Source organism: Trachurus japonicus, chromosome 19, assembly GCF_045865225.1.
Source record: "Trachurus japonicus isolate A0001 chromosome 19, Traja_1.0".
In the NCBI taxonomy this organism is placed as follows: domain Eukaryota; kingdom Metazoa; phylum Chordata; class Actinopteri; order Carangiformes; family Carangidae; genus Trachurus; species Trachurus japonicus.
The window spans coordinates 25977733-25997188 of NC_140925.1; positions in this window are offsets into that span (position 1 = coordinate 25977733).

Below are 19456 nucleotides of genomic sequence, written 5' to 3' on the forward strand. Positions count from 1 at the left end.
CAGGCTGAGGCAAGGACTCGTGACTTTTCAATAACAGCGACGTGTACCTTATCTCAGCCTGCCTCTCCATTTCTTTAAGCTCTGGCACCAAGTTATATTCCCACTGTTTTGAGAACTTCAGCAAAATGCTAAATATGTTTATGCTAAATGATGGCGTGCCAAGCAGAAAATCCTTCCATTTGGAGAGGAAACGTATGCTTTCCATGTGGAGTGATAGCAGGAGGTGGGAGGAGGGAAGCATGGGGGCAGGGATGACTAATGTGGATGACTAAGAGATGTGCTCAGGCCGCTTTTCCATGTCATTTGTCTAGGCCATGTCTAGCGCATCAGTTGATAAATATATATTGTGTGGAGCTGAGACCCCTGTGTAGCGATAGTATTTTTCATTTCCATTTTTTCCATCTTTTATTTTAAACGGATGGCACTGAGTGAGCAAAGAACAACAAGAGATACTTAAAATATATTTCACTGTTCACAGCATAGTCACTCAATGTTTTTCTCTGGGCGAGGAAAACAAAACACAGGAATGTAGATCCTACAAACCGCACAGAAGCCGTCACCTTCTCGCATTCTGCACCTGACCACTATTTTCATTAATAACAATAATCACTTCATTAGTGTATAATCAATCTCTAAGTCAATAAAATGTCAAATCCACACATTGGACATAACTGGAACTCAGGAATTGCTTAATAAATAACCTAAATGATTACTTCATAAACAAAACTGTAATCAATAAATTGTCTGTTGATCTATATAAAAAACTATTGCAGCCAACGTCATCATATTATAAAAGCTCAAGTCAATCAGTTGATAATCCATTATATCACCAAAAAACTTTAAGTTGTATCTATTGTTGCTTTTTCATATTTAATACTGTATGGTGCAGCTCAGAGCCACTTGACCCAGACAAAATGTTTTCCTTGAAAAATTAATAAACTATGATTGACTGGGTTTCCCCAAACATGGACTGGCTATTTGAAACTGCCCATCACCTCATATTGTAAATTAAAACCATTAATGCAAAACATATTGATTACTCAGGATACTGCTGCTTATGTATATGGTTAGTTATACGAGAAAAGATGTGCGTATGACTACCTGCATTACCAATTATCCAAACAAACTTTAGATTAAATTACTTTTCAATGCAGTGAGAATCTCTGAGGTATCTAATCACAATGGTTAAGAAATTCAATGCCGTTTTATTTCTGGTGCAAATCATCCCAACGTTGACAGACAACTGCTGATAAGATCGCTGCTCTGTCTCTCGCTCCAATTCCTCTAATCATCCATCCTATGAGTTCTTATCTGTGCTGACTCCTATTAAAAACCTAACAGGCTAAATTGGATGGACTTTTAATTAGCTGCACTCCCCAGGTAAAATGGGTTTAATTGCCTGAATTATCTTACCGCCTCCTTATGGCAACAGGGTAAGAAATAGCACCTGAAAAGCTTTTCCATCAAATAAGCCAGTTAGTTAAATCAGTTTGAATCACAACATTACCAGTCTATACAAGAAAAGAGTTTGTCTGTTTTATCCAAATAGCATCATCACGATGATTCATTCTGATGTAGTTAGTCATTTGGCACACAAGATGATTATGGGACCAACTGGGTGAAAGTACCACTGATTAAAAAACAGGGACTACAAATTACCACTTACATTTGAGTTACTGTAACATCAACCCTCATGATGATCAAATATAAACTTTGAGGGCCCTAGTTTCTTGGCGCAGCGCAGGTGGCGCAAGGTAATGCAGCTGGTCTAATGCAAGTTTCGACCAGCGCAGCCTAGCGCAAAGTCAGATTGGAAGATTGGCAGATCGCGCTGCGCTGAGATAGGCGTGGCTGCGCAGCAGGGGGAGGCGTCACAGATTCAGCTTGGTGCAGTGGAAGTTTTGTGCGAAAATGTCCCGCCGAGGTTGCGCTGAAAGCTCGCCACCTCCAACCAGGTCTACTCTCAGCGCAGGGCGGAGCGCAGCAGGTGCAGTGGAAGTTTGGCTGACTGACCTGCAGTGTACACACGTCACCAAGACCTCACAGGCAGATCTCCACAGTTCCAGACACTTTTCAATGCAATAAATATCCACAATAACCACTATAATGCAACTAACGGAATCAACACGTGAATTTATATCTATATAGATTGTCCCGTCACATCTGACGTCAGATCAAAGCAGAGATCAAAGGCTGTCGGTGCGTAAAGGAAACTCCACCTGAATTAACACAGCAGGGACGAACTGGCACTGAAAAGCAGCTGTGGATGTCCCAAGCAGGACTGTGAGGGTGGATGACTGCATGTCGCTGCCGTGTTGAGATACCACTCTGCCCTTGTGATGATCCCCTTTATTTATTTATTTATTTACTTATTAATTCATTAGCGCGTGCGACCGCATCACGCAGCCGTAATGAAAAACAAAACACAAATCATTATCTCTCTTAGTCCACCACAACAGCCTCGGTATCAGATAGTCAGTATATAGCCTACTACAGTATACTCAGCATCTCATCACAGAGAAAAAAGAGAAAAAAAGAGACGGACAGAGAGAGAGAGAGAGAGGAGGACAGAGAGAGAGAGAGAGAGAGGAGGACAGAGAGAGAGGGAGAGAGAGAGAGAGAGAGAGAGCGTCCTTTACGCTGATTTCATGGTGTTTGTTCATGTTGTGATTAGTGTAGCCTACACCTCTCATCTTGCTTACACAGGGTTTGAATAAATGTGAGTTTCTTTATTAGTTTATTAGTTGTTGTTTCTTACATTGGGCAGGGGTTCTCAGTGTATCAGATCAATCCTGGTTAAGTATATTAGTAAACTCATTATTCGGTCACTCTGAGCTCGGACCTCCGGACCAAAACAGCTGTTTCCTCCTGGGAGAGGTTCGGCCTCTGGTGTCGCTGTTTCCTCCGTCCATGTCCAAGTATAAAATGACAAACTTGCAGCGCGCATCACCCGCCGCGCAGTTAAAGGTGAGGAGAGGAGCTCATTTGATTGGTGAAGATCTGACTCGGCTGTATCAAACCCACTCCACGCCTTTCTCTCCTCCTCCTGTCTCCCTCCCGCCCTCTCTCCTCCCTCTTCACCGTTTGCGCCGGTGGGAGGGACGAGGGGAGGGCTTGCGCTGGTCTAAGTCTGACTGCGCGGCCCACCAATCTTGCGAAATGGACCTGGGCCACACCCCGTTGCCGTGGCGAAGCTGCGCTGATGTTAGACTTCACCTGGTCTAAGAAACTAGGGCCCTGAGTAACTCGGTCATAAGCTCGTGTCATGAGGTAACTAACGCAAAACACATGGCCATAACCCTTGTCTGTCTTTTATTTTGGTGTCAGTGAGCAATAGTCAGAATAAAATAAAATAAAAATAAAAAACAGCTGACTGCATCTGGAAACAACAGTAGGGGAAATAAAACGGCACAGCTACAGGCTGTGAAATGATGACAATAAGATGAAAGATGTTAAAACAATCACACATAGCTTGAGGGAACCTCAGACTGCAGAGTTCAACTCTCTTCTATAGCTTCATCACTACAAGTCACCACTTTTGAATATGTAACAAACTGTAAAATATTTTTTAAAGTTTCCTGTATTTCACTATTTTCTCTGGGACATTAGGTAAAAATAAAATATCAAAACATGACCAAGGCCAAACTAATGACCTAACTTTCACTTGATAATGATACCTGCGATGCTGTATAGTTGTTATATTACTATGACTATTTTGCTTTGGCACTCAAGCGAATAACTACTGAACAAAAAACAGTAATTTACACTCTTCTGTAGAAAAGCCCAAATATTAACTGTTATATTCCTGTTGTAATTCTGATAATGAGCCAAGCTACAGTACAGAGTCATGAGTGAAAAGCTCCACAGACATCGACACAGCAACAGACTGTTAATACACTCAACCAAACAGAGGGAGCAAGAAAATGGAAAACATCAGCGACATTTATTATCAAGCCTTGTTAATAAATGAGACCTTTGTGTCACAGTGAGCCATCATGGACATGAAAACGCTGGAATAAAAATTGTGCAAGAAATTTTAGTCAGTTGACCCATGATCCTAACTTGTTAGCGGACAGAACAGTCCAGGCTTTACCGTCAGTGTCCTGTGATTCAGCTGTGAATTGAATCGGACAGCACTATACAAGCTGCACCGTCTCGCCATAATGGCTCCTTCAATTAACGACTATTTAATTTGGCCTGCTTGACTGGTCTTTGTGTTCAGCAGTAATGGCCATTAGAGGGAATATAACCCCATTTAATGGAAGAACAAAGCAAAATTATTACAGAATAAAAGGCTGCGTGACACATCAGGTGCAAAGTTAAGTTATCTGATGCAAAAAAAATGCTCCTTTTCTTCCCCTCAACAAAAGAGGTTTCCAATTTCATCAGCTGTGTGACTGAATCTAGTTTAACTGTAGGGCATAAGGACTATTTTCTCTCTCTCTGTGTCTGAGGGAAACTAAATACATCTTCTAATTAACACCATTAGCCTGAAGTATGCATCTATATATAGATAAATGAGCTTGTCTTCATATGTATGTCAATATAAAGGATAAGTAAACCAACAAAACTTCAGCACAATTAGTCAACTCCAAAACAAACAGGCACAACAATGCTGTCTTGTATATAATGGTGTCAACAAGCTCTAATTATCCCAAAGGGAGGGAAATATTCAATGGGAGACAACTCAGAAACACCCTGTTGAGGTGTAAAACTACAGAAAGGTAGCCTAATGGACAGAAGTTCTGGTTTAGACATTGAAATTTTATACATAGTTGCCTTGCAGTTCATCCTCATTTTGAAATATGAAGGTGAAGTATTTTCAAATCCTGGAGTAGAGCACTGGCCATAACCGACCAATGAATGAACACACTGCAGCAGATTACACAACTTCACACAACTCTGGTCTGTACAGCACTGTAAATAGTGTTCAGTTTAACTGGTACTAACATGACAGCATATAGCTACCTTCCTACCTTAGCTACCTTATTTTTCATACTGCAGTTATGTGGTGCAAGAGTATAAATATAGTGCCTCCTTTTCTATTCACTGAATTAAGAATCAATACTAAACTGAATCATGACCCAGAATCAGAGTTGAAATCACAAGATTTCCTGCTGAGGATTTGATTCTCTGAGTGAAATGTTGATGTAAAATGTAAAAAACGGAAACAGCATTAGTCACAAGAATTTCTGAATCTGTTTCTCTGTGAAGTCAAAAGGCTTTCAGGGTTTCCCTCAGAAAATTGTTCGGTGAAGATGGTAGGCCAATTTCTTTGAGACAGGTAGGTGGGTGTACAAATCTATATGCATTACACACACAAAGAGAAATATTTTCGCACTGCTGCCTGCTGTGTCAAATCTGTACCTGCAATCCAGCCACAGAGGAATGGAGAAGTAATGGTCCATACAAAAATTCAACTTCCCACACAGCCCACGAGGTGTCTGTCCATTTCTCTGTCCATATACCACGAGGACTCAAAGAACTCTTTCTGCACCCATGAAAAATTCGACATGGCTCACTGACATGATCTAACAAAAATCTAATTTGCGTTCCTAAATGCATGTTTGTGTTAATAAATGCAGCTAAAAGTGACACATGCTGCTTAATTCACCAGCCAGCAGCATTTTGGAAATTCTGTGGCAGCTGTATGTGAGTGGCATTTGACAACTGCACGTTTGCTTTCAAAAAAAAAAAAAGAAAAAAAAAAGGAGGGGAGGCGGGGAAATCAAGGGACTCTCTGTGCTGTGTGTATAGTGTGTATTTTAGCACCCTGTGTGTTGATATTACATGACATGATGACAAGAGGTCCTTTTTAAAAGACACACAGCAGCCTGCTTGTGTGAGAGGAAATAAGGTTTTTTTTGTGCATGTGTGTGTTAAGTTTGTACTTTGCAAGAATCACTGCGTTTGTGTATTTTTCCTTCCAGTCAGAATTAATGTTGATTTATCTTGAGGTAGATTCAGAAGAACGAAATCTTACACAAATACGTTTATGTTTTTCCCTGATGATCCAACCTCAGGGAGGATGATTCATACTGTCAGTGTAGAGATGCATGAGCCGAGAAAACTACTTACTGTGGGTGTAACCAAACATTTGACTGTGTCTTATAGACTGCCTGCCTGTCCCTCTTCAGCTTTCTGTTTATTATGGCCTGGTATTGACCAGCTCATCTTGTGTCATTACATGTCATGTATTGATCGTTTTTGTGGGCATTTTGACATTTTCACGGCACCCTGAAGGATTGTTTTCTCCACCCTGAGCTCCAGCTGACAGCGTTGTGTTGAGGTGGGGGGATCAGGAGAGAGTCGGGGAGGTGGCTCTGCCCTGTCTTCACCTCTAAGCAGCCAAATAAAGATCACAGTTATCAGTCCAGAGGCAGGTTTAAGCTGCCACAGTGAAGGAGAGTGTCATCTGACTTGTAATGACACAGCCCGAGAGCCATTACATCTTTGATGGGAGACTTAAGCAGAAATCCATTTCAGTGTGTCTGGGGAGAGACAGGCTCAGAGGAGGTGGAGGGCTGTGGGGTGTTTGGGAAGAGCAATCTGTTGTGAGTCTGTTGTGATAAGGTGTATGCTGCACATGCAATTTACTGGTGGAAGCTTCCAGTGAGGATGACCGTGGTACGTAAATTCACCCACGGTCCATTTCAAATTAGTCCTGATAATACATGCACGGGAAGAAAAGAGATGCGTTTTTTTCTAAAAAAATCTCGTATTTATCGTCTTTTTTTTTTCCTGCTACGGTCGGCAGAGAGAATGTGTGTTAACAACACAGGCAGGGGGTGGAGCAATAAAATCCTGGGCAGAAAATGGCTGCTGTAGAGAACTGTGGTGAACGCATGAAGACAGTCTTTCTCTTGCTTACATTTTACACCACTGCTCTTTGTATATATTTTGCATACGAAAAACTGCCCCCAACAGAGCTGACAATAAGTCGACTGACAGAATCAGAATCTGCTATTTGTGTAAAATAACAAATAATTTAAGGCTTATCAAAAATGAGGATTTTATGCTTACACATTATTTTAAATTAAATATCTTAGGGGCTTAGATTGTTGGTCTGAAATAAACAATAAAAACAGTTTGAAGACAGATTCTACAAATCTGTAATGATAATTTCAACATTTTTTTATTTTATAGATCAAACAATTAAAGCAGAAGTAAGCGATCCAGTCGTTTTGGCCTTTATGCCGTTCTCTCTCCTCATTGGATAAAGGTTGTAGGATACAAGGAAAGTTTTCTCCTCGGCTTACAGCAGAGTAGAGTGACTGACAGACCCGTGTTTCAGACCAAACACTCTATATAAGTGATTGCTGTCGGAAGATAGAACTATTTAAGACTTATATTAACACAAACATTCCGCTTACTTCTGCTTTTATTGAGAAAATAATTAGTTGCACCCCTACTGTTCAAAAAGCGAGGGCATAATGCATACATATTTTCTAAGATACAACTTCAGATTATAACCAAATAACCATAATCTTTGATGTAACAATAAAACACCTTGTTTACACCTGAAAACAACATATAAGATAATAATAATATTTCTTTAAGTCAAACAGAGAAATGAATCCCACAGACTACAACAGTGAGAGGAGCTCTGCAGGTCGATGCTATTGGTGGACCACCTAGACTGATTTAAGACCTGTGGTCCTCGGAGCAGGTGGTACTTCCATCTGCACCTTTAAGAGGCTGGAGAATAACCCCTCTATCAACCATATGTGTAGAAAAGCAATTTACAGCTAAGGAGGTAAATATCTCAAATATGCTGAATTATTTCTGATCCACTGCTGTTCATCTAACCCCATCCCAAACGTAGCCCGTCCTCAGGGAAACCCAACAGTCACACAGCTGAGAAATACCCTCATAAAATAGCCACGTTTTATTGTTATAGATACTGTATGTTCTGAAAGAGGCTAGCTGCTGCAAGATAACACAGTTTTGAGTGAAACTAAAAGAAACAATGACTAAATCAGTAAGCAATAGCAATATGATAGTTTTAAGCCATATGAATCTTATGTTATCCCTGCAATGCCTTGGTCTGTATTTTGATGACATCACTTGATGTGTGATTGTGGAAACAAGACCATTTGATTTTATTCAGTGCTAACAACCTGTGACCTTCAATTCTCATTAGTCAGGAAGGAAAATAAGGTTATTACAGACACCAATAAACAGGCTAATATTGATAATTAAACTTGACAGTCAACTCTTTTAACAGATCTCATTCTGAGCATTCAGTTAGATTATTGTTTCAAGGACTGTAGGCTATAATATTACTAACATATTATTTCAATTGACTTTTTTTTTTTTTTTACCTAATAAGAGCTTTTATAAAAATGTATTCATTTCATGGCAATGTTGTGTAACATTTCCAGTTGGCCTACAGGGATATTTCTCTGTGACTACGTGCAGCCCAAATCATGAGAAGTGATCCTGAATATTTCCAGTGAATTCATCATAAAAACACACAGCCTATGATAAAAACACATTCGGGATGCCACACCCTGCTACAGCTGAATTGTATTTGGGAGTACCAACAGGATATCCCTATGTTAGGATAACATAGCGCAGACACAACTCTGGCTAATTATTGACAGACTGTCTTCCTGTAAAAAAGAAATAAAATAAAAAAGGTCATCTATGGGAGCAGCCATAGTAATTATGATTAGGGCAAACGAGGAAGTGGTGTGCTGTAGTATAAAGGGCAACAACGTTTGTGTTCGGATGAGGGTCAGCAAAACACAGAACTGTTCATTTCCCATGTGAAATGTCATTTCTTTGATCTGTAACTGTGTGTTTATTACAGAAACACACATAATGATGAAGGTCTGGTATGCTTGCTGTTGGTTAGTGTTAGAAAAGGAACAAAGGATCTATATGGTTGTCTAATCTCGAGGATTTGTGCCCTCATACTGTATAAAAACACTGAGAGCTATGGGCGTTGTCGAAAAATCTTTGCTTGGTCATGCCTGTGACAAAAAGCAATATTCCTCACATGTCAACAAAAAAAATGTTTTGTGGTTGATTGTTCAATCCTTGGTGGACTTTATCAGCAGGAGCCACAAGTCCATTGACAGTGAAGGGCTGGAGCTCAAGCTGCTCCCATCCCAATCTCGTTCCACATGATTATTCTCAATTTCACAGCTGATGGTTTTTACTGAGACAGACGGCAGCAGCCAAATGCCAAAGTACAGAGGAGAGCACCCTGAGGAGGAGGAGGAGAAAGTTAGAGAGGGAGGAAAAAAGATAGGCTGGTCACTCAACTTCATCACCAATGTTTGGGATAGAAGTAATCTGTGAATGTGACCTATTGCCAGGTGCAAGGTGGTGAGGGATGTGGGGTGCTGCTTGATTTTGTGGCTGATGGTTCAAGTCCATAATGTGAACATGAAGGAAAATAGAGCAGTGCTGGGCCTGCAGGTAGACATCAAAAGAAATGAAGGGAAAGCCTTCCACTCCTAACTCTGATGCAGTGTGAATTTTACACATCCTAACATGTCTGAACTCAAACTACCTGCATTATGATTAATCCTGTAGTTTATGATGAGTCGCTGTAAATTCTTATTAAATCTGCAGCCGCTACACACTTCAGTTCACAGTTGTTTAAAGCCCCAGTGTTTAACTTATTTGGCTTTTTATTGGCAAAAATCAAATATGTCTTTCATAAATATGTATTTCACTGAAGTGGAATCACACCCGCATACAAATGAAAGCTTTCTTGTACCTTACGGGGTGTTCCCACCAAACGCGATGAACGCGATTGAATCGCGCGTCAAATGAAATCGCGTCGCGCTAGACGCTCCAGTTTTGACGCTGGTTCAATATGCAAAAAACGCCTCGTCGCGGCATCGCGTCGCGCGACGAGCCCGCCCAAACAACAACATTTCTCCCACTATTTCATTCTCTGGCTGAGATAACCACCGTCGCTGCACTGTTCCTGTCCCTGTAGATGGGAGAGGAACAGCGGTGTGGGTCTCTGGCTGCAGGAGGAGGAGGAGGAGACGGCTCCGTGAACTACTGTGTGACTGACCGCCTGTTGAGTGCTTTGGGACGGGGCGGCCGGCTCGCAGCGCCCGCTGGTTGAAAACAGCAGTGATAACGGGCTTTCAGGTCCGAATCTCCAAATCAGAAACGTTTGTAACAGCACCGGCAAAGCAACAGTGAAGAGCTGTGGCTTTGCAGCAGCTAATGGGGATCTGAATAATAAACTAAACTAAACCAGAAAACTTCTAATATTGTCAATAGACTCGCTCTGACTAAACTGCCAAGGGAACACCAGTACGTCCGTACGTCAGCACGTTGGTGACGATCTCAAACCTGATAGGCTGTCGCGGCGCGTCTTCACGCGAATTCGCCGCAAAAGTTCAATTATTTGAACTCGAGCGATGAAGCGTCATCGCGCCGGGCGACGCGATGGAGGCGATTTTTCGCGGCCAACGCGTCCATCGCGTCGCGCTATCGCGTCCATCGCATCGCCCGGCGCGATGACGCGACTAATCGCGTGTTTGCATTGACTTTACATGTAATCTCGACGCGCGATGAAGCGTCATCGCGTTTGGTGGGAACACCCCGTTAGAATGAGTTGTTACAAGTCGTTACAAAAGTGGGCGACACACCGAACCGAGGCGGCCATGTTGCATTGCCATTTTTTACGTTGAGTGGCAGCGTGACCGTAGGTAACCACGGAAACTCAGCGGAGCTGTCGGCTCGGCCTGTTAAAACTGTCACCACTGTGTAGTGTGAGGAAGGACGGAGGCACTGGTGTTGCATTCAGGTGCAGACAGCCGTCGGCAAACCAACCGGATGTCATTTTACTCCACCAGAGAAAGACGGTAAAACGTGGGTCAGGTAAACAATACCACATCACCATGACAACATATTGTCACGCCTGTATTGTTTTGCCTGGTGCTGGCGGACCACTTGTTTACATAGAGGCTTGTTTATCCTGTTACATGCAGCGTCTGTTGTCTGTCTGACGTCTGCCCCATTTCATGTGAATGCAACATCAAGAATACGTTTCGATATGCAACCGCACCGCTAGACGGGGGGAATAACTACTATACCTTTAAGGAAAAACTGCATTTATATACTTGTGGCCTCTTTTATAGGAGTCACTTGTTCAGTGGGAAAGACAGCCAGAGACAGGGAATTAGATGACAATAACAAAGAGAGATCATCCTGTGATGGGATCACACCATCCGCGCCGCCCGTCTGCATCTTGACCCATGAGTACAGAGTAGTCATTACTACATTATTACCACCTGCGACAGTGTGGCTGGTATTGTTTTCACCTTGCGAGTCTGTGTGTGTCTTTGTGTGGGTGTCACTGTGGTAAATGTGGTTTCGGACACAGGAACACTATAGCAGGAGCTACCAACTAACACAGAGGCAGCAGTGACAATTTCAGTTAGTCACTGAAATAGCTTTTTTGACAACTTGATCAATGCTAAGCATGTTGATACTGAAAAAACTGCCTCAAAACAATCAAGTTTAAGGCTTTAATTACAACCTACTCTGAGTATTTACCTTCATTCCTGTTTCTCTAGTAGTTTTGTGAATTTTACCCAGTGCCTGTAGAGTGTGAGTCCAGCTGTGTACACACCTAAGAGCCCAACAGAATCACACCAGGTACTAAAAAAAAAAAATCTACAAACTCTCCCAGCCTCACACTGGAGGACTGCTAGTGAAAATTACAGCATCACTCTGGGGAGTGGGTAGTAGGAGGTGTAGGATTTGATGAATCAAGGACCTTTTGTTCACAGTGAAAATGACTGCTTGCATGCAGTTGGAAAGAACATCTCTTCTGTGATGCGACGGTGTTTGGCAGGCGGGCGGGCGTCATTTGGAGCCATAGGTTTGAAGCTGACGCAGAGGGGGATAGGGGAAGAGCAAGGTCATTTAAAGAGGATGCAGAAGATGATGATGTGGCCAGTTCTCAGTGTTTAAGTGGATCTTCTACACCTCAATTGAGAAGGAGCCGCGAATACGCCATGGCAACAACTGACAATGACTGCATGAGACACTCAATCTATAGCAGTATAGGCAGGTACACAGACCCACACCTGAAATCTGGCAAACAGTACTGACACATAAGAGGTATTTTATTTAAATACTCTATCCTGGGGTTGTTGGTGGCTATCCATTTGTGTATTTGTACAGTCGCACAGAAAATAACTCCCCCGCTGACACACATAAGCATCTGTCTAGTGTCTACATGCACACACATCCTGGCAGTCACACCCTGACTGGGATTCATGTGGGCAGCGAAACAGATCCTTAAACTCCAGGGTTTAAAAAACTACTCCATTCATTTACCCACTTAGCCGACTTAATACCTTTGACCTCCATTAACAGGATCACAGACTATTACATCCACTGATTTATAACTCTGGCAGTCAGTAGTTAAGGATGATGGCTGAACACATGCATGTATACGTAATAGGGATTTCACTTCTCATAAAGTTTTAACAATTTCAAATTGGAGACAATAACCATTACTTAAAGCAGATATCAGTGGAATGTTTTTGTTAATATAAGTCCTAAATAGTCCTATTTTCCGTCAGCAATCACTTACATGAAGTATTTCAGCCTAAACACGAGTCTCTCCGTCACTCTGCTCTGCTGTAACCCGAGGAGAAAATTTTCCTTGTGGGATACAAGTGTTATCCAATGAGGGGAGAGAACGGCATGAAGGGCTGTGTGTGCAGCCAAGGGATGCGCGTGAATGTGGTGACGTAGCACGAGGACCAATTGATGCCTGACAAGGGCGGGGGCTGCTAACTCATGGTGCGTTCAAGGAAACTCGTACTTTGTGTTTTTCCTTCCTGTGAAGTCATACCAGTTCGATCTGGTACGAGTTCACGGGTCGGAAGTTATGAGTGGCCGTTATAGGGAACTTTCACAGACAACAGGACGGTAAAAACACGAGCTACGGGTTACCTGGAACGCTACCAAGTCGTAGTTGTGACTTGAAGCTGTAACTTACGGTTTCAAAAGCCTGCCTTGAACACAGCATTAGCCGAAACGGCCGTGCCGCTGTTATCTGCTTTAACCTTTAAAATACAAATTGGTCTTGGCAGTTCCACCTTAGTATGTTTTGGTCTCTCAATCTTCACACAGTCTTGACAAATCAAGCTCCTAGTCTCAGTGCAAAGCAGTTTACTATTCACATATTACTGCAACAGCTGAATTTAGTCAGACTTGTCACTATGGCTCTTAAGAGTTTTCCCTACAATAGGGTCCTACAGCCCTATATGGCCTCTTCATGGCAAAAATTTAAAATAAAAAATAAAAAAAATAGATAGTTAACTTGTGTAACTTGTAACTTTGGTGCAGAATTACACTCATTTTGACTTCCAAGCAGTACAATTTTAAGAGTTAGCTTTTAAAGGACACTGCTAGCCTTTGTTTTCATTCAATTTTGGATGCACCATCTTAAGGTTTTTGCACAAATAGGCTATAAAGACAGGTAACCACCATAGACTGTGTATAAAACGGTAACCACATGTTACTCGTGTTTAAAAGTAGCTACAGTTGTATCACAACACAAGTAGGTTATAGGTTATTAAAAAAGTTAAGACATAATGTCTTGTGTGTTTAGCCTACTAGTCAGTGAACACATAGCCTTGTGTTTGCTGGTTTGTCACTGCGTAAGGAAAGAACAACTTATTTTTTATTTTTTTTACCTTAATAAAAAATAAATATTGAAGACACGTCTGGTCGAGAGACAAGCGCAGTCCACCTGTGTCTAACATTACACACAACAGCAACAACAGCCTCGACGCGTTTCTCCTACCTGGGTAAGACGTGTTCACGGCTCCTCCGGTGCTGCTGGCCATTTCCATTTCCAGCTGTCACTGAGCGCGAGCTCAACTGCAGGCGTCCTGGTCCCGCGACCGAGTCAGGAAAAGAGAAGCCACGCGGGGTAATGTGCGCGCGCTGTGCCACTGCCGCCGCCGACTGGGGGATGCCAAATCACTGCGCGTGAGGATGAGAGAGAGAGAGAGAGAGAGAGAGAGAGAGAGAGAGAGAGATGAAATCTGTCGGTGTTGTAAACAGAGCTGAAGCTGACATGAGTGTTTGAAAATGGATTCAACATCCATAACTTTTACAGCCACACAAAGGCGTGTGTGTGTGTGTGTGTGTGTGTGTGTGTGTGTGTGTGTGTGTGTGTGTGTGTGTGTGTGTGTGTGTGTGTGTGTGTGTAGTTCAGTCACAGCAGCGATGTGAATAAAAATGCAGGCTAATGCAGCATAGTGGGGTTTTAGTCCATTTCTATTACTTATATTGAATTTAAAAAATGTGACTTAAATTATATTTTATTAACACAAGATGATGAACTACCAACCAGAATAAGGGGTCTGTGAGACTGTTTTAGAAACCTTTTTAAACCTTTATTACTATAGAAAAAACCCCCTCATGTAAAGCATATTCCTAAACAAAGTTAAAGGAATAGTATAGTTTTAACACAGGGGGCCTTAACATGGCCACTCAGACAGGCTTTACAAAATGAGACATGTAGTGTAAAATAATGTTTATATCGCAAACTTCAACTCTTCCTGCCACCCACAGTGTTGGTGACTGACAATATGGTAAAATACAGTTGTTGTTGATGTTGATGTTGATGTTGTTGTTGATGTAGTGATAAGATAAGAATTTAAAACATTTCCTAAAAGGAGAAGGCTAGAATGTCAGGACCACAAACATGTCTTGATGGAGAAAAAAAAAACAGGTCAATGAAGAGTTGAAAAATGTCCTGTCTTGCATTACTAAGGAAAGTGAAACAAAAAAAAAGGAAATACCCTCATTTGTTCCTTTGCTAGATCGATAATTAAATTGAATGGGTTCTTCCCTGGCACACACCCCCATCCCTCCACCAAATTGGGTCAAAAGAGGTTCAGTACATGTTGCATAAGCCTGCTGAATAACAAACAGTCAAACCAACAAACATATGACAGGTGCAATAACCACTTAAATTGTTCTTATTCAGTAGATACATATAAGGGGACCTAAGGAAGGTTTTACCTTGATTGCAATATCTCAACATGAAATTTTGATTATGCTAAACCAACCACTAGGTCTTTCCAACATTACAGTAACAGGTAATATAAACAAACATTTTCCATATGAGATTCTGAACACAAAATGAATTGAATGGGACATTAACTTCTCAATGCCTTTAATGATGAACATCTATTAGACATTTCTCTACTGCAGTATTTTAGTATTTTGGCATTTATCTCAAATGTGTTTTCAGATTAGCGTGACTCTACAACAAAAATGGAAGACTTCTTACAACATTAAGAAGTGAAGGAACATACAGAGAGAAGCATCTTCTGCTTTGGTCCCAATGTGTTTCTACTCCTGGTAAAAGTCTGTGTCTTTCAAATTTCATACCTTTGTAATCCAGGCTTAGTTTTAAATGTGTGAACTCCAAGACCAAGCTAAGACAAACCCAATGACATCAACAGGGTTCATTTCTAGGCATTAGAAAGCTGCCTCCAGAGGCTGTAGACTGAAACAATGCTAATGTATGTGTGAGCGGTTCTATTATTAAAAGCCAACTCCGACATCACAGCCCCTTGGAGGAAGATGAATTGTTGAAGGGGGTCAAAGGAAACTGTTGTATCACTTTGACATGTCAGGTCCCCTCCACCTTTAGGGCCCTGTTTGTTTGCTGTAAGGCCTATCACCAGCCATCATTCCCCAATCCCACCCCCTTTAGACCCCCTCATTAACATTGTTGGGCCACGTTCAAAAGCGGATGCCTGCGGATGAATTTGAGAGTACAGTGACTCGGGCACATGCCTGCGTGTGCTGTGGCCAATCTGGTTGTGTGCGTTTTGGCTCAGCTGTCAGCCAGACACTGATGGATTCTCGCTGGAAACATACTTGGAGTTTGAGCTATGTCCTTCGCCTAGAAGTCCTCTGGCACCCTGCTTGACCTCACCACAAGGCACCCACCCTAAAAATAAAGGTGTGCTAGTATGCACATACAAGCAGAGACAAGGGTGTAAGATATCACCTCTCACCAAGTGCTCTTGATGCTTCTGCTGTGCGTGGATACAGAAGGAAACAACACACACAGCTAAACAGCTACACACACATTTGCACAATGCACACACAAAGCTAGCTCAAACTGGATACTCCCACAGTCGAGGAATCAGCCTCCCGTTGTTAACATTGGATTAGGATTTACAAGGTACAGTGTTTTGGTTGCTCCATTTCCAATCAGCATGTTGGCAGCTAATACCAGAGCTCGGCTCCATCATCATCTCGAGTGCTTTCATTAGAGGACATTTTTATTCCTCTGGTTCCCAGAATTATCCAGAACGCCGCTGCTCTCTTTAGAGCCGCATGTCTCAGTTTAACGTGGTTACTATGACAACGTGATTTTATTTCTTCTTCTGTGTTAACTGAATTCTTTTTCACTTTAACGTCTGATTGAGATAGTACCTGAAGGATGCAAGTGGCTCTTAAAAAGAAAAAAAAGACAGAGCAGGAAAACGGAGGTGAAGAGCAGTTTCCTTGTGAAAGCTGAATCCAGATCATGGCTGTAGCTAGTTCACAGCCTGCAACATTGTAATGTTCAGTAGGAAAGAATATTTATACGCGACTACAATACCCAACTTTTGACTCACGTTGGTCTAGTAATTAGTCCACTACAGTGTTTTGACCATTCATTATTCAGATAACAAAAGCAATTTCATGTTCTTGGCATTAATGTGACTCACATGATGTGATGTCTTTTCAGGGAGGTAAAACATTCACCATTTATCAACCATTAAGCTGCCAACCCTCTCTGCTCTCTGTTAGAAATGGCAGAAAATGAAAAGTGACATTTGTATATAGTTTAGATTTTTCTCCAAAATCAAAATTCATCATAGGCCATTTGATTCCTTTGTTGTCATTTTTGTATGTGTTGTGTAAAAAGTGTATAGTGTTTTAATATTTGCTGTCAAATGTTATAAATGTACCATCATTTATTTTCCTTCATATTTACTTTGCTTTATAGAAAAATAAGGTAACTATGATTTGTTTTGTTTCATTACTGAAGTCAATGAATTGTTTCTGGAATTTGATATGATTGCACATGATCAAGAAGGAAAATACACTTTCTACTTCAAGCAACAAGAAGTAAACATATATTTTCAGACATAATAAATTGAAAATGTGTTGTCTGTATTATAGATGTAATGTTGTGGAAAATCATCAAACAACGTGTGCCCTTGAAGTAACCTTTAGTCTATCTCTTGTAGCTACAGGATGTTTGACCAGTATGAGGCATCACATTTTAGTCTTTTGTTTTTATTTCTTTTCATGGTGCAAATTTGCAAAAAAAAAAAAAAGTTTGAAGTTTGGAGCCCCAAAAATAACGCAGTTACTCTTAGGCAGGCTGAACAAATGAGACTGAAAAGCTTTAGAAAAGTGTCTGAATGTGTTCTGGGCAAACTTACGTCATTGCCCCATCGCCCCTCTCCGTCCTTGAGCATCAGTGTCACTGAAGTCCACTTGAGTTTCCTCAGTTATGACACTCTGAAGAGAAAGCAAGGGAAGACAGTGCAAGCTTGATACACAGCTTCATGGCTGTGTATCAAGGTTGTGTATCATGGTTTTTCATAATATTATAGGTCCTGATGATATGTAGGAATCTAGGGAGTCCAGATAAACTGTTCTTTAAAGTTAAGGATTTGCTGTTGGTTGATAAAATCATACGCAGACGATCTTCCAGTGTGAGTCAAGGCTAAACAAATATCTTTTCTGAAATGGACCAGAGAGGTGAACAAAAACTTTTAATAGTTGTTCAAAAGAAAATAATTCAAGCTTATTGTCCAAAATAACAGTTTTTAACCGGTTATCAAAGCATAAATACTACTGTAAACAAGGAGAAGCTGTTAGCCTGTCTCTGTTCAAAGTTAATTAAATCCACCTGACTAGCACAGATAAACATACAAAGTGTAAATACCATGTGGGCTATTTCTTGACTGGATGCAGTTGTCAGGTGAGAGACTCCAGGAACACATAACAAATAATAAAAAAATTTAAAAAATGTTGTTTTTATACTTTTATTCTGTAAAGAGTGAACTGGGGAGATATAAAGTGTAAACTTTTTTTGTAAACCTTTAGTTGTGTTGAACCTTGTTGATTCTGTTAGCATGCTAACTAGTTCCCCCTGTTTTCGAGTTAAGTGACATAAGCAAGCTGCTAACTATAGCTTCAGCTTTGTTATACAGGTGTGGAAAATGGTATCAATCTTCTCATCAGGAAAATAAATAACTTTATTTTTATTTTTTTTTACCCCTCTGTATCAAGAACCATGTGAACACTTTCAATTGCTCAGTGGATGTGTAAATGTATTACTGACAATGTGAATAATAAGCACACCCAGCACAGACACATATAATGCAACATAATGCAAGATATTAAAAAAAGAACAAGAAATCACAATCCTTTCAGCAGCAACTGCTCATTGTGCTTTAGTGTGGCTGCATCATGGCTCCGTCTACACTAGCATAGCACCCCATCCTGTGGCGACACAGTTAGATGTTTCATTTTAGATAAGAGAAAATTATTGTACCACATCACACATGCTATCGCTATCAGCAGAAATCTCAAACTGCTCAGCAGAATGCAGTCCAGATACCGTGTCCCTGTGCCCTTGGTATTTAATGACATTTCTCTCTGTCCTAGAAGATAGAAGCAATCCATCAGAGCAGGCCTTTGAAAATATTTGACTGTTTTTCTGTGTTTTTGAACTGGGCTTATGCTATTAAATTGGGCCGATGGTTCCTCGAGCAAACACAAATTTATAGTTCTGAGGCTAATCTGAAAATCCTTGTTGTTATGACAACCAGACCTTTTACAGGTTTTGGCCATGTTACCTGTTTCATTTGTTGTACGAAAAGCAGACACAATAAATATCACTGGAACAAAACGTGGATGTGTAAAAGGTTTGTGACTGCACTTATTTTCGGGGCACATCTCCTTCATTCTGCAAATCTCCAGCTCTAAACACAGTCAATTTCAGTCCAGGTCTCACACTATTATGATTCGCAGAGGCCAAGTATGAAATGAGTTTCCTTTTTGACAGAACACATCTTGACTGACAGCTCAACAAATGAGAAATCATCTACTGTGAACAGCCTTTTGCTTTTGGCAGAGATGCTGCCTGTTTCTGAGGCGAGAGAGAGTGAGTGTGACTGTGTGACTGTGTGTGACTGTGTGTGTGTGTGTGTGTGTGTGTGTGTGTGTGTGTGTGTGTGTGTTGAAATGGCTTTAAATATGGATTTAATGTAAGGTCCGAGGCAGCAAAACCATAATAGCAGGTCTGTCAGCTTCAGCTTACAACATTTCCAGTACAGAAATCATTACAAGTTATATATAACCTGTAATATTTATATAATTGTATACACACACACACACACACACACTACATCTTTATGGAGGG